At 34.6% G+C, this 24,256-nt stretch overlaps 1 protein-coding gene and 1 long non-coding RNA gene across 2 annotated transcripts in view; one reads left to right on the top strand and one right to left on the bottom strand.

Moving 5' to 3' along the window:
- CPQ (carboxypeptidase Q) overlaps positions 1-24,256 on the bottom strand; it is a 634,822-nt gene that overhangs the window by 410,731 nt on the left and 199,835 nt on the right. The gene's annotated exons all lie outside the window — the stretch shown is intronic.
- The window catches only part of LOC141497668 (uncharacterized), a 46,487-nt gene that overhangs the window by 5,269 nt on the left and 16,962 nt on the right, over positions 1-24,256 (top strand). The window contains exon 2 of the long non-coding RNA XR_012471398.1: positions 6,817-6,981. This is a non-coding gene — a long non-coding RNA (uncharacterized LOC141497668). The remainder of the gene's footprint in view (positions 1-6,816; positions 6,982-24,256) is intronic.

Below are 24,256 nucleotides of genomic sequence, written 5' to 3'. Positions count from 1 at the left end.
AAGTACTGGAAATTGGGAACAGTTTTATTATCTAAGATAAAAGTTATCATAGAAACACTAAACAAATTCAAAGGGTTTTTTTTGTAATTAACCAAACACACAAAATATTCTTTAGTTCTCTTCCCCTGAGCAATGTGGAAATTCCCTTTCCTCTATTCCAATTCATTCACTCTCACAATCCATAATACTATCCCAAACTGGTGTGTCTTGAAGTAAGAACATAATTGTTCTCTTCTTTAAAACTTCAGTCAGGCCTAGATTAAAGGTCTGGCAAAGGCAAGGGTTTCCTTCTATCCAAAGTGCACAATCAGAGCAGGCTACTTGGGAAAAGAAAACCAGTTTGATATCATGTATCTCTACCTTTCTCTAGAAGACCACTGCTAAGACAGTAGAAAATGCCAAGGGTAAGGAACAAAATACAAAACACTGGAAAGGAAAAGAAATCCCCAAAATTTACCTGATAAGCTGAAAAATTTAGTCACTCTAATTCCTCCATTCTCTAAGACTCCTTTCTTTAAATTTAGCACTCCTAGCAAGGGAATAGATTAAAATATTATATGTGTGTGATGTGTATATATGTGTGTCTACACACACACACACACACACACACACACACACATATATATATATATATATATATATCTATATATGATGGCAGAAACATAATATACCTAAACATAAATAAATAAATGAATATATGAAACATAATATACCTAAACATAAATAAATAAATGAATATATATATATATATTCATTTATTTATTTATGTTTAGGTATATTATGTTTCTGCCATCATCCCCTTTGGTGGTTTGGTGAAGCCTATAAGAACATTCCCCAAATAATGTTTTTAAATGCAAAAGATAAGATAGGATACATATGAAACTATTATGTTGAAATATAGTTATCAAACTTATTTGTTTTTAAGTTCATGGACCCCAGGTTAAGTCTAGACTTCTTCATACTACCCAAATATTTTTCCAATCATATGACATAATATTCTAATATTCATGGATTTAGAGGTGTTTCCTCTTCCTTTATCTTTCATTCAATTAACCTTTATAGAATCAAAGAATTTGGAGTTTGGAAAGACCTTGGAATGGGGATCAAAGAAGGTAACTTGTTAAGATCTTCTATAACAACTCAAAAATAGCCTTAAAAAAGTACAACAAAGTAAACTAATAACTGAGCATCTAAGTGGTACAGTGGATAGAGTAAAGCTTTGGACCAAAGAAAACTCATCTTTCTGATTTCAAATCTGGTTTCCAACACTTACTGGCTATGTGATCCTGGCTATTTTGAAAAATATTTATTCAAAAATATTGAACATAACATTTCATGAGAAAATGTTGTTTGAAAATTAACCTGACACTTTCCAAACATTCCTGGTTGTTGGCCAGTCTTTAATCATATCCTTGATATACAAATTGGCTATGAAGCAAAATAAAAAGACAAAATACTGACTAAGTAGTGTCTCAAGTCATTTATATTCTGGAAGAAGGGGGGGGAAGCATAAGATCTTTTTGAAGTTTAGGGTTCTAAGAGTCATCAAAAATTTAAAAACTCCATAGGAAGAGCTCCAAAGGAAGTAGATGACTTTGAAAGTTGGGGAGGTATGAATGAAAGAAAAGAAAAGGTTATTCTCTCCCCAGTAAGAGTAATAAATATAAAGTTTTGATTAATTAAGACATCGGAGGAATAGAGGGGGTGAAATGTAGTTCCTAACATAGTGATTTCTAAAAATGAGGGAAGAACAAAAATGTCATGAAATACTTTAGTAAAACTAAGATGGTAGACTCTGTTATAAGTGTGTATGTGTATATACACATGGAAATTCAGAGAATATGATCCAGGACATATTTTTCTAAAATTAGTATAGTAAAATGTCGAATTTAACAATAATGATCTTGGATGTAAATAGATCAAATTCACTCATAAAAAAGAAAAGGGTATCAAAATGAATTGTCCAGAAAATGTTTCCATGTTGATAGAGAGCAAAGACATCTAAGCCAAAAGAACCCCCATATTCAATTTCAGATAAAGTAGAAGTCAACATAAAGAGATAACAGAGATAAGAGAAATAGAAATAAATAAGAAATCTACATTATCATGATTAAGACTCATAAGTTAATGAGAGTATTAATGCTAAATATGCAAAGAATGTTAAAGTAGTAATTGCATCACTTAAGTTAAAATGATACATAAGTTAAAGAGAAAACATACATGAATGGAATAAAATAAGTTGTCTATAAATCTATCACAGTGGTTAGCTAGCACTAGCTATCTAAAAGATTGTCACAAGAACCATGCAGTATTTTGTAAGTCTCCTTCCCTTCCTCCAAGTATCACACTACTGATATACTGACAATGAGTCCACCTTTTTTTTGTCCTTTTCTGTCACTGTTTTTACCCTGAGTAGATTTAGAAAAGAAGCCCCCAAATCTCAAATTTGCTCATTATCTTCATTATCAGCAATAATTCTATTTAGCTCCAGTCTTGAATTTCTCCAAAAACATGACAGGGGGGATGGGAGTAAAAGAGTTACCTGACATAGCATATAGCTTGACTACATGACTGGAAATTTTATTCCCACATGGAAAGTAATGGTGAGCTTAAACAAATCATAACAAGCATTAGCAACAAGAAGAATCAGAAGTTCAACTTTGAGCCAGATTATAATCTGATGGGAATCTGACATAACATCACTGCCAATTAGTCACTTCATATTTCACCTCTACTATTCACGATCCAATCAAACACCAAGCATGATCATCTTTTCTAGTGGCCCCACTCTCTCTTATACCAATTCTTCTCTTAGCAACAACTTGCTTCTATCCCAAGGAACAATCACATGTGACTAAGTATGCACTGTTTCTGTATAGGTGACATACCTAGAAGATATAATAACAGAAATAATCCTAATCGGTGAATTTCTCATAATTCATTAACAGATGTATATGACATATGCCCATTATCCACATCAAAGATAGCCAGGTGATGCAGATAGAGCACAGGCCTTGGAGTCAGGAAGTTCTGAGTTCAAATCCAGCATCGGACACTTACTAGCTGTATGATGCTGGGCAACTCACCTAACCTTAGTTGTTAAATTTCTTCATCTGTAAAATAATCTGGAGTAGAAAATATCAAAGTACTCCTGTTTCCTTGTTAAGAAAACCCCAAATCGGTTCATGGAGAGTCAGACATGACTGAAACTACTCAACAATTCATATCAGCAATAGATTCTCTATTAATAAAGGTCCTCTAGATGTTCTTGATGTGCAGATTAGATCAAGTCAGATCAAGTCATAGGACATTGTTGAGTCTCCTGGAGAGTATCTATGAGCATTCAAAGAAGTTTTCATTCACTGAGGAAAGATCAAATTTTTCAGAATTAACAATCTGCCTAAAAGATTAGCCATAGAGCATCAATTTCCATAAAGACCTTCTGACAAGTTGATATCAACCAGAAGATATATGAGAGGCTCAGAGAAGATATGTGCAGACTACAACATTTAATGAACACATAATTCTAAGGAAAAATAAAAGTAATTGATATCACTAAGGAATTATATAATAGGAAGAAAATATGTGCTGGTCACATATGATGAAAAAAGAACAGCCAGAGTGATATGCATGATTGTTGTCCTTCATAATCAAAGACCATAGCATCAAGTAAATGATGACATGATATGCACATGAGTTTAATTAAAGTGATGGAGTGCTGGCCAAAGACACTCTCTCCCTACCTCTTCCAGAACCATCTTAACCCTGTGGCCTGATTGTATAGGATATCTTCTGGTGTTGGCCTGGATGATCCAATGACAAACCTTGGTCTTTTAGACTTAGGTCTTTCCAATATCATTGAAGCACCACAGTGTAATGGTAATACCAGGTTTGAGAGTTATGACTTTGGTGACTAATCTTTGTCAGTAGTTTGATACTGTGAGGAAGGGAAAGAGACTTGCAAAACACTGTGTGGTCCTTGTGGCGATCTTTTAGAAGAACATGTACTCATATATTAAATGTTCTCTTTTAGTACCATGAATGATTAGCTAACACTTTAAGGTTTGAGTAGGATAGGAAGCAAAAATGGGAAATCCTGGAAGAAACCCTTGAATCAATAAACTCACAGATCCAATTGAGTATATATAAGAGATGCCTCTCTGAGAAGTGAGGAAGAGAAAGGTATACAATAGGAAGCAGAGATGATGTTAAGACAAGGATATCAATGAAAATATTTTTGAAAGTAGTATATTTTTATCTCATTATAACTAAAAGTTGTATATCCAAATAAATAGGGAATTGACACAACTTCACAAGAATAAGAATTATTCTGTGTCTAAGAGATAATTGGCTAAAAGATATGAATAAATAATTCTGAAAAACAGAACCCCATCTATCAACAACTACTTGAGAAATTGCTAAAATCCACAAATAGCAAAGGCATACAAATTAAATAACTCCAAAGAACCACAAAGCAATCAACAAACTGGAAAAATAGTAAAAGATGATGAAATTCCCTGTTGGGATGTGGGAACAATTATATGGTGAATTTTTGAAGTGGTTCCTCTGCTTTGGAATGCAAAATGGGATTATATAATAGAAATGTCAAAATGTTCATACCTTTTGATTCAGCAATCCCAGTTTTAGGTTTATTCCCTAAGGAGTTTATGCCAGACAGATACGATTGTTCTGAACAAAAAAAATATTCATAGCAATACTATTTGTAAAAGAAAAAAAGCAGGAAACAAACTCTCTGTCCAATGGCTGGGGAGTAGGCAAATATATTGTTACCTTACACCATATGGAATCAAAAACAACAATACCACTCATCAAGAGGAATAGTAGATAGATGACTCAATGGATAGTACTGGGTTTGAAGTCAGGAAGGCTTGAGTTCAAATATGGCCCTTAGGCACTTTGGTATCTGTGTGACCTTGGGCAAGACATTTAACCCCTTCTTGTCTCACTTTCTCCAATTATAAAAATAATAACATGAACCTCCCAAGGACTGTTATGAACCCGCTTTATAATGGCTACTTTATACTTCCTCTTCAAAAAGAACTCAGATCAAGTTGGTCTTTTGGGATGGCTAAGTTATACTGCTATCAAATTGAACTTACAATGCCACTGTCCTTTTAAAAATCAGACATTGTCAAATTGCTCTCATTCCAGTTATAGCAGGGTCTTTCGATACCTCTTTGTTCTTTCCTCATCAGAATTATCTACTAATATATTGACTGGCTTACATTCTTGAGAGCCTCTTCCCATTCTCTAGGATTTTCCTTTTAGAAATATCAAGACTAGGTTACTTGTCTTCATTCTTAATGTTTTAAAATCTATTCATCTATTAATCTAAAACAAATATTGTGAATTAATGGATAAGAAGTCAACCTTGGGATCAGGAAGACTTGAGTTCTTACTTTTACCAAATATCATGTGACCATTGACAAGTCACCTCACTTCTTAGTGACCAGGCAACCTTCCAAAATAATAAGATACAGACATAGACTCTGGATTAGTGATGAATCATGTTGTCTTGCCATGTTTTATTGATAAAGAAAATGACCATGGAATTTTCACAAACATTCTCACAAAATCACAGACCAAAAATACACACACACACACACACACACACACACACACACACACACACACTCATGCACTCAAGACACATAAGATGATGAATGATCTTGATTTACTTTTCTATCATAAGGTCTACAATAGTACAGTCATTTCTCATTGTTTTAAATAAAATTCAATGTAGCAGTACTCCTAAACACATTTTCTTCCTTTGAAAAATAAAATGACCAGAAAGACATTTTGTTTAAATGCTAGCATGTATAGGAAAATTCTGTGAACATTAAGGCACCAAATCAAATGAATTACTAGTAATGAGTATGTAAGAGCTTAATATGTACACTATTTTCTCCTGGTTGCTTGCTAAAATCATTCTGTAAAACAAAAGCTCTAGACTAGAACTTGGGAACTACATTTGAGGTATATTAAACTTGGAATTGCTTTCTGGATTCTCTCAGTCTGTACTTTATCTTTTTTATCAATACTCCCAGGGAAAGTTAGTATAAACTCTTTCAGTATATATTTTGCATTTATTTAACTTATCTCAGATTGAATGTACAATCATTGAGGACAAGACTATTTTTCTTCTTGTGCCTTTGTGTCCCCATACATAGCATAGTTCACTGAATATGAGATGCTAAATAAACTTTGATTGAATGTAGTTTTATTGCTTTGCCTTACCACATACTACCAATGATTTTATGATGTCAAGTTTAGAAACAATCAGGCTCAAAATTTTTTATGTCTTTTCCAGTTTAACCTGTTGAAGAGACCTTCTCCAACCTTTGACTTTTTATAGTTAAAATTTCCTTTTAGTTCTCTTAGTGGGGAATTGGTTGATAGACTTTGAGCATAGAGAAGAAGAGTTAAGGGGAACAAGATAGCTGTATTTAAGTATTTGAAGGGCTCATCAAACAGAAGAAGGATTGAACCTAATCTATTTGTCCCCAAGGTCAGTATTAGGAAAAGTGAGTAGAAATTGAAAATGAATTAATTTAGTCTTGATTTCAAGAGAAATTTCCTAATAATTTGAACTATTCTAAGTAAAATGGACCAACTTCAAGAGTTTACCATGTCAGGCAAGTTAGAATGGGGTAGATATAGAAGTCCATAGGGATCCCATCCAAAACTCAAATTCTTTGATTCCTACTCTCAACTGTGTCTTGAATCTACAGACTTCTTATTCCATTCATTGCTCCTTCCATAAAGTAAAATTCTTGTGTTGACTTTCTCATTGAGACAAATCATAGCCTTCTAAAGCAGGAAAAGAAGTAGAAGAAGGAGGAAAAGGAGAAATTGAAGGAGGAGAAGGAAAAAGGAAAAAGATGAGAAGGCAGAGGAAAAATAAGAAAAGAAGAAGAAGAAGAAAAGAAGAAGAATTGGACCAAACAATTCACTATACAGGTACTGCTAAGCTGAAAATGTTTTATTAATAATATCCAACATTTATATAGTACATTAAAGTATGCAAGATACTTTACAAATTTATATAAAAAACCTGTGAGTTAGAGGTTCTTATTATTCCAGTTTGGGGATGAAGTAATTGAAATTAAGAAAGATTAAATTACTTGCCCTTGGTTTACATAGTAAGTTCTCTGAGACAAGATTCAAACACAATTCTAACTCCAAATTCAGCATTCTATATACTCTGCCGCCTAGGTTCCTCCTTTTCAAATTTCTTTTAAAATACTATTAGTCCCCTTGAGCAAGTGTTCGTTATTTTTTTTAATGTGACATGGGATGAAAGGAAGAACTTTCCATAGGACACTTGCCAGGCAAAAAGGCAAAAGGGACATTTATGACAGCATGAAGCAAGAGGGCATTGGAGGTCAAGGCTCGCTCAGTAATTCCACTCCAGGGTTTCAGATCATTTCCTTCCTCCACAGACTTGGCAAATAATCAGGTTCTTAGTCCAGGAATTATATGTTCCTGAATCTTCCCAGGAGCAAGGGGTCCAGCCCTTGGCCAAAGGGATCAATGTCTCTAAGATAAATATGACTTCAGTTTTTATCCTTCTCTAACCACCCATCACTAGTCATAAGTCCTTAAAGCTTTAATTCAATTTAAATCAATTCACTGACATCCTACTAGGTGCAGGACACAAAGTTTTGTTGCTATTGTTGAATCTTTTTAACTTATTTCCACATCTCCTTCATCCTATTTGGAGTTTTCTTGTCAGGTATACTGGAGTGGGTTTCCATTTCCTTCTCCAGTTTATTTTGCAGATGAGGAAAATGAGGCAAATGGGTTGAAGTGACTTCCCCAGGGTCATACAATTAGTATCTGAGGCTGAGGCTAGATTTGAATTCAGAAAGATGAGTCTTCCTCAATTCAGGACTGCTACCCCAGGATACAAAGTAAAGTGCCCCATTTCTGTACTCAAAAAGTAAAGTCATCATTTTTCCACTGGGTCACTCACATTCCCAAATCCATCTCCATCTAGCAGACTGCTAAGCTTTCTCATTTCAACTAAAGCTGCCTTAAGCTAAGCTGCTTCAATAGGAGAAAGGAGAAAAGAGGTCTCTTTCAGCATTTTAGGTTAACTGTCTTGAGGCCTATGATTTATTCTTACTCCCTACCTATTCAGCAAAAAGCATAATTCCACTCTTGAGAGAAGAGAGCCATGGTGGGTCAGTCTCACCCTACTAATATTGAGACACAAGCCCTAATACTGGAGGAGGGCATTCACCAGGTTTATTTCTAGGTTACCCCCCCTACCCTGGGAATAAGCCCTAACCTGCTCACCACATGACATCAATAAAAGACCAGGAAGAACAATCTACTTATTTTTTCTCTTTCCTGTCATGGGGAAAGAAAGTTGCTGAATGAAATGAAAACCCCTCCACAAGACAGACTTCATAACAAGGACATGGGAAAAATATCTGTTGTAAAGAAATGTCAGACCCAGTAGCTTTGATGAATTAGAAGAAGTAGCTTCAGAATTTTCTCAGGATTCTGAAAGAGCTCATCAACCCAATTTGAAATTCCCCTCTATCAAAAATGTGCTATTCTTGGTGACTAGTTATGTTCTATCAATTATTATTCTCTCCCCACTGCCCACATCACTTTCTGGTAACTGAGAGTAACATTGAACTCTGTGAGATCAACAAACATCTATCCAAGAGAGGCAGTATTCATATTTGGCAGGCTATCAACTTGATTAGCACTCATTATGGAGCAGTTATGTACTGAGTAGCTCCCAAGTACAGAGAAGAGGAGAAAGATATATACATACATACATACATACATATATATATAATATACATATGTGTGTGTGTATTGAGAAAGAGAGAAAGAAACAGAGAGAGAGAAAAAGACAGAGACAGACAGACAGAAAGATATAGATAGGAAGAGAGGGGGAGAGAGAGAGAAAAAAAGAGTCAAAGCAGAAAGAAAAGGAGAAAGAGACAGAGAGAAAAACAGGACATAAAAGAGTTATACTAAGTTATACTAAGTGTCTAATAAACGAAGGAATGACTAGAACTTAAGTCAACAAGGATTTATTGAAGTTGTTGTTTAGTCTTTATGTTGTGTCCAACAATTTGTGAATCATAATACACCAATGTCCATGGCATTTTCATATCAAAGATACTCAAATAGTTTGACATCTCCTGCTCCAGTGAATTAAGACAAACAGAAGTTAAACGACTTACCAAAGTCACACAATTAATAAGTCTCAAAGTCATATTTGAACTCAGGCCTTTCTGCATCCAGGCCCAGTAGTCCATCCATTGCTTTACTTAGCTTCCTTGCCTTGCATATGGTAAAAATAAATATGATAGACTTTAGATGACTCTCACTCTGTATCTCCATCTCAGAGTTTCCCTGACTTTCTTCAAAATTCAGGTCAAATTCCACCATCTAGAGAAAGTATTTCCAAGTTCCTTCATTGTAAGCATCTTGTCCTGGGATACCCTCCTATTTATTATGTATTGATCAGGTATGTCCTTAGTTAAATACATTGTCTTCCTCATTAGAATGTGAGCTTTTTGAGGGCAGAAACTATTTTTACTTTATATGTGTGTATGTATATGTATTTATACATGTATCTACATCTGCAGGGTTTATCCCAATGTCTACCACATGATGCAAAAGTTTTTGTCTGATCATTTGGCTAATTGATTGGTCATGGTAGGGAAGACAAGGCAACAAACATTTATCAAGTATTTGTTATGAGACAGATCCTGTGCTAAAACTATGGATATTCAAATATAAACAAAAAAGAAAGATCATCCTGGATAGGAAAGAAAGAGATAAGATTGTACCTATGCCTACCGAAGGAGGAAATAAACTGAACTTAGTAGTAAGAAACAATAGGAGCAATGTCATATTGAAATGGTAACTTTTTTTTAAATAGTTAACATAGATACATGTGGCCTTCTCAACGAAACTTGCCAGTGAATAGCAAACAAATATAAAATTTCAGTATCTCTGAGAAATGTCCAGATTAAAGAAGATTGGAAATTATTTAGAAGTGATTTCAGAGAAGTTGGAGCAAATTCCTTTTAATAATAACAGCTATCATCAACACGATAGGGTTTATAAAGCACTTTATAACTTCATGATAAACCTGCAAAGTAGGTGCTATTATTGTTCACATTTTGCAAATGAGAAAATTAAGGCTGAAAGAGTTTTCATGCTTTGGCAAAGGTTATCCAACTGTAGTATCCGAGGCAGGCTTTGAACTTGGGTCTTCCTGACACCAAGTCCAACACTTTCTGCTCTGAATCTTAGCTGCAAACATGTTATAACTAATATGGTAGAAGCTGGGATCAATAAATATGTACTGTGTGCATTCTATTTACCCAGAACTGTACAAGCCATTAAAAGCAATTTTATCCTATAGAGATATTGTAGTAATGATCACATTAATACTTTGACTCTTCTGTTCAATCATCTCCCTCTTGTCTTGCTCCCCTCTTTCTTCAAAATTTTGGTGATTTACCAATATGTGGGTGGAGGTGGGGTGGATAAGGGAGGATAGAGTAGGGTTGGGAGTGAGAGAAAGGGCAAGTTGTGAACTGGAAAAGTTTTTTAAGTAATACTTCTACAGTAGTCTGAACCTGGCAGATGTGCCATAAATATTTATTAATTGACTTGACCACACAGCTATTCTGGCTGAAGTGCTTAGTTCTCTAACCGCTGATGGAAACTGATGGGCTACCAGAGCACTCTAAACCAACTTTGGTTAGGGATCATTTTTCATTTATCATTTCAGTAGCTGACCAACAACCCAGCAAATTGCTTCTTTTTGATTGTTTGTTCTTATCTTGAGATAAAGTAGGAAGGCTTGAGGGCAAGCTAAGCTCCTTGGAAATTTGTCTGTTTAAACCAGACTTCATAAGAAAAGTTTTAATATCTTCTTTAAGCAAAGGTGAAAATCTGGTTTTGGTTATTTTGTAGTTTTTTTGTTGGGTTTGCTTTTTTTTTTTTTTTTTTGCTTTTGATAAGCAGGCAGTCATTCATTAGATCCCTTTGGGTAGTCCCTTCTGCCATCCTGAGTTCAATGGCCCAGTTTATTCCCCCTTGCAGCAGTTCTAATCTTCCCCACCAGTGATACTGAATCACTGTTTGCTGATAAATTTATAGAAGGGTTGTGTGTGGCTACATGAACACACAGGTGGGCTGTCCATGCCTATTAACAGCCAGGTTCCCAGGGAAACAGCAAAATTATGGGCCTGCCCAGGCAGTGACTGGTGGGTGGTTTAAACATTGCTAGACTGGGTGGAATTTAACCAGTTCCCCCATCTCTTTGCATATGAACACCTAAAAAGGCAAAAAAGGTTTTGGCAGCTGGTTTTTTCCATGTAGCAGATGACTTCTAGATCTGATTAGTTAATTAAGCACCAACTATGTGCTTACTGCAGAAAGTCATTATAACAACTAACATTTATATAGCATTTTTACTTAAATTACATACATGCATTTTATCAAACATCTCATTTGATATAACAATATCAATCTTGCCAAAATTCTTCCTATTTAGTAAATTCTAGTGACTTGCTATTACCTCCAGAATCAAATATAAGAAACTCTATTTAACATTTAATGACCTCTTCAATCAGAACCCTTCCTACTTTTCAAAGACCTTAATCCCTCCATGATCAGGTATGTAAGAGCTTCATATGTACCCTCCATGATAATCTACAATCCAGTAACACTGGTCCATATACTGCTCCTCACAAACAACCTATCATCTTCTGACTCCTTGCTTTTTTACTAGCTGACCCCATGCCTGAAAGTGGTCTTTCTCATCTCGGTTCCTGGTTTCCTTGGCTTCCTTCTGGTCTCAGTTTATATCTGATCTTTTGAAAGAGGTTTTTCCCTGTTCTTTGATCCTTACCCCTTTAGCCTCCCATATGAAACATTTCCTTCCATTTACAGGGTAGACATCTAATATGCATATGATTATTTCCATAATGTATTTTCTTGAGCATACAAACCATGTTCTTATCTTTCTTTGTGTCCCTCACATCTCTAATATTTTATATCCCAATACTTGCCATAACACTTGGCTCGACACTTAATAAACATTGACTTACTGACTGAAATACAATCACCAGTATTCCCATCTTATAGACTTGGACACAGATATCAACACAACTCATCTTTAGCTATGCAGCATGTAATTTTTAGAAGCAGATATCCCCTGATTCCAGCATATAGTTACATATACTATATATTATACTACCTCATAAATAATGCATGGTAGCTGCTCTCATGGAGTTTATGACCTACCTGGAAAGATAAGACTAACATATAGAAAACAATTAGAGAAAATGCATAATAAATAGACCAGGCTGTAAATTTCAGATAGGTTCTAAATCAGTGGTATGCTGTAGTCAACTCACAAGTTTTGGTGTAAACAACTCACATCCTGTATATAAGCTGTTTTTTTTTAAAGGGTCCATCATGAAACACTTACTATCATATCCCTGAACTCATAGTACAAGGAGATCAATAAAGTCAATCATGGTTAGGGAAGGCCGAAACAAAGGTAAAATTTGATAGCTCAATATTTAGTAAGGAAAGGAAGGGGAGATTTGATTTTGAGCAAGGAAAACATGAACAAATGATAAGAGATAATATTCAATAATTCAATTGACTTGTATTTAGGTACTCTGTATCTACTCTGGATGAAGCATGGATCTACAAAGATAAATATAAGATAGTTCTTGCCTTTATGACACTTACATTCTACTAAGGGTGTGACCTATATGAAGATACATATGTACAAGGAAATTTGAAAAAGGATAAAATATAATATCTTGAGGTACCAGAGAGGTTTTCATAGAAAAAATGGCTTTAAACATAAAATCTACCTTTTATTAGTACAAAATGGAAGATACATTGTCAAAATCACAGAGGTGGCTAAAGCAGGCAGAACTGTGGCACTAGACAGAACACTTTTGCTTCTATGTGACTTTGACTACTGGCATCAAAGCCATAGATTCTTAACCTTTTTGTAGTCATGGTTCTTTTTGACAGTTTGGCAACTGAATGAAGTCCATTGTACCCTTTTGCAGAATAATGATGTTTCAATGCACAAAATAAAATTCATAGTATTACAAATGAAGTCAATGATATTGAAATATGGTTATCAAAATGATTTTTAAAAAGTAAATTCATGGTCTCCAGGTGAAGGACCACTGAAGTATTAGGCAACAGTGGTTGTGGCTAGGATTCAATCAGTCTCCGTATAGGTCTGTATCAACTTTTGCATTTTCCCATCTCCGTCATCACTCGGAAGCTGTCATATCCATTTCAATTGGCCTTCTTTTAATAGCCTCCCCTTTTGTACCATATCCTGCTCTGCCTAGTTTGTTGCTTCTAAATCTGTGGGTTGGAAATTCATATAACCAAGCTCGTTAGAATTATATAAATCAACCAGCTTTTACTATGCAAAAAGCCAAAAGGGTTGTGAGTTACTGTATCAAGAATAAAGCAGAAATCTTTATGACATTGATTTTTATAGGCTCACTTATTTCATATGCCTTTTTAACTTATTTGGGGACTTAGAGACTCACTCTAGTCCAAGAGTCCTTAACCTATTTTGTACCATAGATTATCTGATAAAGCCTATGATCCCTTCTTAGAATGGTGGGATTTTTCAAATTCATAATTGAAGAAAATTAAATTTCAGTTATACTTTAGTGAAAATAAAGCTCTATTTTTTTATTCAAGTTCAAGAACCCCCTAAAATCTATTCATAGATTCTTTAGGGATCAATGGACCCCAGGTTAAGAATATTTGCTGTAGAATTAGATGATTCAGGTTGTCACAGCATCATACAATAAAGAGGTGGGGGAAAGCACTGGGTTTGACATCAGAAGATTCAAACCCAGATTCTGCCACAATCTAGCTAGCACATCACTAAAGTATTCTAGGTCTCAATTTCTTCATTTGTAAAAATGAGGGGGGTTGAATGAAGAGGGGTTTCTAAGATCACCTCCAACTCTAAACCTGCAATATGAAAGTAGAACAAGGCAGCTCAGAAGGTAGTGCTTCTGCCTCTTTGGAGGTCTCTATGCAACAGCAGATTGAGCACCTGGCAGTGTGGGAAGTCTTGGTTAGGAAGAGGTTGGACCAGATGGCCTTTTACAAGCCTACCAACACCAAGACTAAAATTTTATGAAGACTGACCTCTGCAGGAGTGGAGAATTTCTAGGGATAATCTAAACATCATCTTTCCTGGACTCTTGTGACATTCATTTTAAATGATGAATATAGAAATTTTACAAACCTTTAAACAATATTTCTGATTATACCTACCATTATTACTTGAGTTGTTTTGACATTGACTTGTAGGATTCATATTGCCAGATTAGAGGAGTCATTGAATAAACACTGAAGCAATATGGGAAATGCCTGCACAAGCTGGTCTTTTATTTCTTCAGGCCAATAAGAAAGACTCTGCTAGTAGGATGTTTCATCACAAAATTATCAACATTCCAGAACCTTTAAAAGCTTGCATGTTCAGGACCAAAGTGTACCAAGTGGGTAAAAATAAACCTTCTCAAGTGAGCAAATATTGACATAAAAAAAATCAATGTACAGCATTATAAACATCTGCCCTGTTGGCTTCTCTAAATCACCAACTTGTTTTGCTCTTGCAGTAGGTCTGTGCAGTGACCAGCAGCAGTTGAATTCCAGGTTTAAAAAAAAGCTTGTCTGAAAAAATAAACAAATAGAAAATGTCATATGAATAACCAGTGCTGAGAAGTGTTTGGGTTTTTTTTCTCTTTATCTCCTTCTGTTTGTGGTCAAAGAAGGTAATCTCTCCCTTACTGTTACCTAGACAAGTTAAGTAGATAATAGTCCCTAGATTATAGCCATTCACAATGGCCTAACCTTAAATTTCAAGATGGAAATCAAACATTTAATCTTCCTATGACATTTAAGCATACAGTAGCCCTTCCTGTGCGAGGCAAAATTAGTAAAGATGTCTGATGGACATCTGGGTTCTAGGAAGAAGATATAAGATTATGTCTGTCCATGTCCTCTCTGAAAGAAATATCAGGCCTGAAGCAAGGCTAAAGGTTGTTGAAAAAGTTGAATGTTTTTACAACCTAGAACTGTTTTTTTTCCATTTGTTTGTTTTGTTTTTAACTGAGCATAAGGGGCCTGGGGATGGCAATAAGAGATGAAAACTATTGTTTTGGACAGAGATGGCAAACATAGGTAACCACTTATTTCCCCCTTTGAGTGGGCCACAAACAACATCACAAATACAAAGAAAGGGCACATGGAACATGAACTGCAACTCTGATAAGAGTTTTTCCAGTCATCCCATCTGTTGTATCCTGGCACTTGTCATCCAAATTGCTATTCTCTTGAACAAATTTAGTTTTCCCTAGACAGTTCAGTTTAAATGAGCTCATAGTATATATCTGACACCTGTCAGAAGGAGTGAAAAATTTCTAGAAGCATGAAACTGAGTGCATGAAAGCTCATGCTTCTTCCATGATGAATAAAGCCTGTTGAGTTTTTTGTTTGTTTGTTTGTTTGTCTTTTGTTCCTTTTCTTAAATATTTCCCAACACTTAAAAAAGAAGAAAAAAGGAAAAAAATCAATTCAAATAAACTTTGCCCACAAAAACTAGGGAAAGTTTACAACCAAGCACCATTCCACTATAGTATGATCAAAGAGAAAATGAGAAAATGTTGAGAAGGAAGGAAGGAAATAGCAGTGTAGAAATCTGAGTTTGACAGCATAGACTGAAGCTTTCTTTGCTTCCTGACTGGAAGAGAATTCAGTAACAGGCAAGGGCAAGCAGGGCAGTGATTTCATTAACCAAGTCTTGATTCTGTGGTTTGCATATCTACAGATTTGCTTTTACTTCCCCAAGTCTAGGAAAGCAGCCAATTTGAGTGAGAAGAGTGATGATAATGGATTGAAGGTGCCAAAGGGCATATCTCTGGAAGGAGAGATAGTATAAATAACTCCTAGGTGGGGGCCTGAGACAAGCTAGCTGGAATCTTTGGGAGAAGGAAGGAATTTAGAAAGGGCTAAAATGGTGTTAGTCCAAGATAGAGGAAAAAGAGGATAGTGAGTGGCAATAATTTGTAATAAAAGTTTGCATTTGCATAGTGCTTTAAGGTTTTATTCATTTTATTCTCACAACAACCTTGGGAGAGCAGTACTACTAGTATTATTTTTTTTTCTATTTTATTGTGAAGAAACTGAAGCAGAGGTTATATCACATAGTTAGGGTGTATCTAAGGTGATCTTTGAACTCAGATCTTCCTGACTTCTCTTTCTGATTGCTTTCTCCAGTTCACCACCCAGTTGCTTAGATTGTAAATTCACTGAAGGCAAGGATTGAATTTTTTGCCTCTTGTTATATCTCCATCACTTAAGACATTGTAGACACTTTAAAAATGTTGACTGGGTGATTGACAAACAAATGCCCCCAGTAAAAATATGGACACAAATTCTTTTCCCAGAAAAGATGATACAAACTAGTTAAATTGGGCCCCTTGGAGATGAGGGAGCACTCTCATACTGAAACAGCTAGTATTCATGAGGATAATCCCTAACACCAAATGAATTCTACCAACACTTGAGTTAACCTTTAAGGAAGCAAATCATAAGTGGTGTATTTAAATGTTCTGGGGCCTCAATCCATTCATGAAAGGTCATAGGTCCCATTAATTATTTTATTACAGAGCTTCTCAGCCACTAACAGCCTTAGGTCATTTGGAACAGCTCTAAATCTGGATGGACCAATTGGCTGAACTGAATTCTGCTTGCCACAAACAGACCCTGAGATCCATGGATGGTAATGAGGAAGAAATGTATCTCCTTATTTTCTTTGTTTGCTAAGGGAGTGTTCTGCTAATGATTTATACATTAATAATAAATTTTGTAGTTAGTTTAAGTTGAGTGGAGCTACATTTCTATTTTTTAAAATCTCAAACCCCTTTGAAGAATGTTGATCTGGGGGCAGCTAGGTGATGCAGTGAATAGAGCAACAGCCATGGAGTCAAGAGGACCTGAATTCAAATCCAAACTCAGACACTTAATAATTGCCTAGCTGTGTGACCTTGGGCAAGTCACTTAATCCCAGTGCCCCTTAAATAAAATTTCTAAAAAACAAACAAAAAAAAGAGAATGTTGATCTGAATTTCTAAAATCCCATTTGGAAAAGTTACTGGGGTTAAGGCCATGTGCTATGCTGGTAAATGCTGTCTTACCATCTGAGTCAATTGTGATCCATGCTTTCTCCTGAGAATTGTGACATATTGTTTTGACTCCTATGGCAAACTTTACTAACCTAATCTAACACAGGTCTAGACACTTGACTGGCAACCACTTTTTTTGTTTAATTGGAACAAAAATCCCAAATACAAAGTTGAAAAACAAATTTTAAATCTGCTTCATAATGTTCTATCTAATTATCAGACATTTTAGAATTAGTTTAATGACAGGTCATAAGTTTGTAATAGAAATAATCCAGATCCAAAATTTATCAACTGTGGTGCATCAATTATGTTGTTTAGAAAGCATAAACCTAGAGATAGAGATAGAGATAGAGACAGAGAGCTAGATATATACACACACACATATCTCTTTGAACAAAGCTATTTTTGTCAATGACAGATTCAATTAAAGATGAAGTTTATTTTACCTTGTAATGCTTTTTCAGGACACTTAAATATCTTTTGGACTTTTACAAAAATTTATTTCAACAGAGGAGTACTTTAAGCACATCATGGTGTTTTGCTTAGTCAATGCTAAGCAACCTGAGGCTTGTAAGCAATGAAGATCTATTTCACAGCTTCTTTCCTTAGTTGGTGAAGGGATGACATTTTGTCTATCTAGCCTCTCTGAGGATTAAAAATCAAGCCTCAGAGGAATGGCCACACAGCTGACACAGACTCTTTCCCTACTAGGGAAAGAAAAACAGAATTAAAGTGTGCACAATGTTCATTTCTTACACATGGTGAGTTTTTACTTCCTCTAATAGAGAATATGAATACTATATTATTAAAAATACTACTGAGGAATAAGAGACTAATTACGTTTGGAGTAAATACTACTTGATCAATGGTAAAGAATTTTGAAGAAATCTAACTTCTGAAAATCCCAATTTGGGGAAAAACAAAGAAAATGTGAAAGCATACCTAATTAATTTATACAAAGCATTAGAGGCCCCCATCTGGCATTGATCTGTCTGACAAGCATCATTCAAAGAGGGAAAAGCAAGAGAAAAGAGATAATTTTAAAGTAATTCTGAGTGCCAAAATAGCAAAGAGAGGTAAAAGGGTATGAAAAAGAAAAGGAGAGAGAGAGAGAGACAGAGACAGAGAATGTAATTTGGAAAACAAAATGAGACTCCCAGTTATAGAGATTTGTGATGTAACTGTCTCACAATATATAGAAAGAAAAAGGGAAGAAAGACAGGGAGAAAGACAAAGACAGAGATACATAAAGAGAGATTAATATCAGTCAGAATTCTAAACTTTCCAAGACAGAGAATAAGTATGAAGAAACGGAAACAAATAGAACAATTTAATATGTGACAAAGAGGATCGTGGGTTGGACATAATCTTTGAAAGAACTGTGTTCAAAATCCTTGATTTTCCACTTATTAGCTATGTGACTATGAGCAAATTATTTAAGTCTCAAGTTTCTCATTATAAAATGGAGATAATACTAGTGAAACTGTTTTAGAGTTTTCATAATGTTCATATCATTCAATGTAGGTAAAACCTTTTAAAGCTATGTAAAAAACCTGCAAATGTACATGACAGTGATTATCACAATTTAGATTCATCCTGTTCTCCTCTCAATTGATAGAATTCAGACAGAAATTGTCCTGAATCACAAATCTATTATTATTTTATATATAATGTTTATTCAGTTATTAAATTAGCAAATGAAATGAACAAGCTTCTGGTTCTAACTACCAGGTCATGACTTGCTAAGTATTCATTAAGTGTTAAATTCCTGTAGCTCTTATGTGATGTCACACAATTTCTTGGTTTCCCTATGTAGCAAATACTCTGGGTTCATTCTAGGAAGGCTATATCACCCTTTTAGGTACTAGGGGATACCCGTGAGAAGTCAGAGTATCTTTCTCTAATGTTATCAGCTCAAATCCTCATTCTATTATAATCTCCTGACTATGATCCACAAGTCATTACATTATTAATTAATTTAACCAAATTAATATCAATTGCCTTTTGATATTTACTTTGAAAATAGAACAAGACATCAGTAAGCATTTTTTTTTTGCTAGGCAATGCAGTTAAGTGACTTGCTAGCTAATTATTAAGTGTCTGAGGCCGGATTTGTACTCAGGTACTCCTGACTCCAGGGCTGGTGCTCTATCCGCTGTGCCATGTTGCCGCCTCAAGCATTATTTATAATAGGGATAAGCAAGAAGCCTTCCCAATAAGATCAGGAGTGAAACAAGGAAGTCCATTTTCACTATATTATTCAATATTATTTAGAAATAATAACAATAACAACATGAGAAGAAAAATACATTGAAGGAATAAGAATGATCAAGGCGATAACAAAACTATCTTTTTGCAGACAATATGATGATATATTTGAAAAACCTTAGAGATTTAATTTTAAAATTTACTGAAAACAATAATTTTATCAAAGCAACAGGATATAAAATAAATTCACAGAAATAAACATCATATTTATATATCACCAACAAAATCCCACAAGAAGAAATGCTTAGAGATACCTCATTTAAAATAATGGTTGACTCGGGGCAGCTAGGTTGATATGGATAGAGCACTGGCCCTGGAGTCAGGAGTACCTGAATTCAAATACAGCCTTAGACACTTAATACTTACTTAACTGCATGACCTTGGGCAAGTTACTTAACCCCATTGCCTTGCAAGAAACCAAAAAATATTAAATTAAATAACTGTAGTCTGTATAAAGTACCCAGGAATATACTGCCAAGATAAACCCAGAAACTACATGAGCATAATTATAAAACATTTATATACAAATAAAATCAGATTTGCACAACTGGAAAAATAACAATTGTTCTAAATGGACAGAGCCTATATAATAAAATTGACAATTTCTACCTAAGCTAATCAACTTATTCAAAGGTATTCTAATTAAATTACCAAAAATTATTTTATTGAGTTAGGAAAAAATACTAATAAAACTCATTCAGAAAAAACAATGGGGCTGTTCAGTGGTATAGTGACTAGAGCACCAACCCTGGAGTCAGGGGAACCTGAGTTCAAAACTGACTTCAAACACTTAATAATTGCCTAGCTGTGTGATCTTGGGCAAATAACTTAACCCAATTGCCTTAAATAAGTAAAATTAAAGGTCAAGCATATGAAAGAAATTAATGGGGGAAAATACTGTAAAGGAAGTTTAGCAGAACCCGATCTTAAATTATATTAAAAAGCAGTAATTTTCAAAACTATCTGGTACTGGCTAAGAAATATAAAGATGGATCAGTGGAACAGAATAGATATAATATACAGTAAAAAAACTGTATTACAATATTATGCTTGATAAATTTAAAAATTTAAGCTTTTAGGACAAGAATACACTATTTGGTAGAAAATGTTAAGAAAACTGGAAAGCAATCTGGCAGAAATTGGGTATGGATCAATACCTTATACCATTTATTAAGGCATGACAAAATGAATATATGATCTAGACATAAAAGGAGATAGCATAAGAAAACCAGAGGAGTATGGAATACATTATCCATCAGTCTTATGGTAGAAAAATTTATAAATAAACTAGAGTTGGAAAGCATTATAAGATGTAAAATGGATAATTTTTATTACATTTTATTAAAAAGAATTTATACAAATAAAACCAATGTAGCCAAGATTAGAAGGAAAGCCAAAAAATTTGGGGAAAACTTTACAGACATTTTCTTGGATAAAGGTCTCATACCCCAAATATATAGATATCTTTATAATATTTATAAGAATAAATCATTCTTTAATTGATAAATGGTCAAAGAATATGAACAAGCAGATTTTTATGCAGCAATCAAGACTAACCATAGTCATAGGAAAACATATTTAAAATCATCATTAATTAGGCAAATACAAATTAAAACAATTTTGAGATATCTCAATGCCTGTCAGATTGCTGAAATTTTAGAAGGGGAAAAATGATAAACGTTGTAGATATGGAAAAATTGGGACATTAATACACTCTTGATGGAACTATGAATTGATACAATCTATGATCCAATCTATAATTATGTATAAAGAGTTATAAAATTATATATACTCTTTGACCCATCAATCCCACTTTTAGGTTGTTTCCCAAGGTAATCAGAGAAAGGAAAAGAACCCATATGTTCTAAAAATATTTGTCACAGCCCTCTTTGTGGTGAAAAAGGACTGGAAATTTAAGAGATGTCCATCAATTAGGGGGTGGTTAAAAAGTTGTGTTTTGTGATTGTGATGGAATACTACTGTGCTATAAGAACTGATGAGCTGGTTGGTTTTAGAAAAATATTGAGTGACTTTCAAGTGAGTAGAACTGAGAAAATAGTAATATTGTTCAAAGGATAATTGTGAACAACCAAGTTATTCTGAGCACTATAGATATTCAAATCAACTATAAAGGACCTAAGGAACTGATAAACAGCAGTATGCATAGCATGGTTTTACACATATTTATAAATCTATGTCAAATTGTGATCTTCTGTAGTGTAGGTTGGAGAGATAGAGAGACAGTTCAGAACTTAAAAGGTAACAAAATATATAACAAGAACAGAAATAATCATTTCCTAACATCTGGGTTACCACTTTAGTCTCTGGGGAGAGTGGGTCCAAACTTAATGCATAATGCATTTTCTTTATAGCGTAATTTCACCAAATTCACATCTAAATGCAATATTGCTGTTTGATAACTTATTTCAGCTATGCTGGAAAGCCTTGATGTTGGATGCTGTACTTTGGATTGTTCACTCTCTTGGACTGTTAAATCTCATAAGGCGATCAGCTCCTTGATCCATAAGTAGAGAAAATAAATATAAACAAACAATCAAGGGTTGTACTCTGAGGCCACATTTGTCAGAAAGTGTCAAAAACCTTTGCCCTTATAGCACTGTTTTTATTCTCTTACCCAAATACTATAAACAGCAGCACTCTTTACATGAGGAATGGAGTTGTTGACTCTAGTTACACTTATACAATCTACACTGAATAAAAATCCAGAATCTTTAAGAATTATCATCATCAGGGCAGCTAAGTAGCACAATGGATAAAGCACTGGCCCTCGAGTCAAGAGGACCGGAGTTCACATTTGGCCTCAGACATTTAATAATTGCCTAGCTGTGTGACTTTGGGCAAGTTACTTAACCCCATTGCCTTAAATAAATTTTTAAAAATTTTAAAAAAGAATTATTTTCATCACTTCATCCTCATATACTTTGATGGTTTCAAAAAAATGGCATCAATTTAACTTATTCTGCTATCATTCCTTCATATTTAGGGCACTATGGACCATAGGTTGGTAAAATAGTAACTTTCTACACTCAGATGAAAGTATTAGGATGTAAATTCATCATCTATTGGCTCTCTAAAGGTATCCTTGCTCTAAATACAGCAACAAATAGATCCACAAGGATGAGAGGATTTTGGCCATAATGGTTAAGCAGATACTAGCTTTTGAAAATTCATCTGTTTTGTTACAACTTTCCTGCCTAAGTATGCCCGTCTCCTTTCTGAGATATATTGTTGCTGAGTTTTCATCCATTTTGTCATCTCTAAAGTTTGCAGGAAGTACAGGTTTTCAAATACCTCTTTAAATTTTATCTGTTATTCATCTAATTTACATTACAAATAAAGTGGGATTGTTTTTGTTTTGTTTTGAATGATTGCCCTGTCCTGATCAGCAATAACTGTGATGTGACTTAGATATAGAGAAGGGTATTATTAAGGAGAAACAACTGGAAATCCTAGTCTGCAACTGGTGAAATCTGTTTCTAACTTTGCTATGACAGAGTGCCGACACATAAAGAAAATGCCTTTTCATGGCATCAGAACATGGAGGAGTACAGTTTAATAAGCATTCTTCCATTCTAGGCTGATCATTGCAAAAGTTTTAAGTAGGGCGATTTTAAGCTGATCATTGCAATAGTTTTAATTTGTAACATTATGCCACAATCTGCTTTTTAGATTTATGAAACCAGTTTCATTACACCTCCTGGGGTACAAACACAATCAGTGGTATTGCCAAAATGCAACTGGCCAGTGTTTTATGGTTTTTACCAGGCCTTCATAGTAATTATGGGAGTCTCAGGGCATCCCTTTACTTTATCATTATCTCCTCCTCTCCTTATCTCATAGTAAGACAGTGATAATGGGCTGGATATTGAGGAATTATTTTTAATATCATTGTCATTATCATTGCCTCATTTTCCCCTAATTTTTCAATGATTTCAAATAGAAGTAGTTCTGAGATCTAGTTATTAATATATTGAATCACAAAGGTACATAAAATGACTGATTTGTGTAAATGAATAAAAGCAGTAGCTATATAATCTCATCTGAAGACTGACAGAAAGTATCCTCAGAATAACTCCAATTGTGAGTGAACCCATAAGAGCAATATGTACTTGTACCACATCATTTTGATCTCTTCTGCTAGATCTCTGTAGTTCAAAAGCTTTTCATTCTATGTGACTTGGAAGTTGTTCTATTTGGCTTAATGGCTTCTATGTGGTACAGTGAATAGACTTCTGGGTCTGAAGTCAGGAAAATTCATATTCCTGAGTTCAAACCTGGTTATAGAGTTTCCTCATCTGTACAATGACCTAGAGAAGGAAATGGAAAACCAGTCTAGTATCTTTGCATGAAAACCCCAACTGGAGTCATGAAGTCATGTTATGGACATGACTGAAAAATAACATCTTTTTAAAATACTCTTAATGTTCCAGTGGTCCAATATAAAATTGTCTCAGTGGTTGTGGTCAACAATTTGATTTCTGATAATGTCCTGATTCCAGCAATGTTTATTAGAGGTAAATTCTCCAAAATAGTTTCAGCTCTATAATATATGAGTATTCAACATCTGTCAGTCCATGAAAGAAAGTAAAATTCTGATGTCTACTTCTAGGAAGCAGATCATATCTAAATTTTGATGTTGTACAGTTTCTATTGTTTTATAGCATAATCTGCAGTTGTAACAAGTTCCAGACAACTTGAGCATAACT

This window comes from Macrotis lagotis, chromosome X, assembly GCF_037893015.1.
Source record: "Macrotis lagotis isolate mMagLag1 chromosome X, bilby.v1.9.chrom.fasta, whole genome shotgun sequence".
Taxonomy (NCBI): domain Eukaryota; kingdom Metazoa; phylum Chordata; class Mammalia; order Peramelemorphia; family Peramelidae; genus Macrotis; species Macrotis lagotis.
The sequence above is the reverse complement of the archived record's forward strand: the minus strand, read 5'-3'. Positions and strand labels throughout refer to the sequence as shown.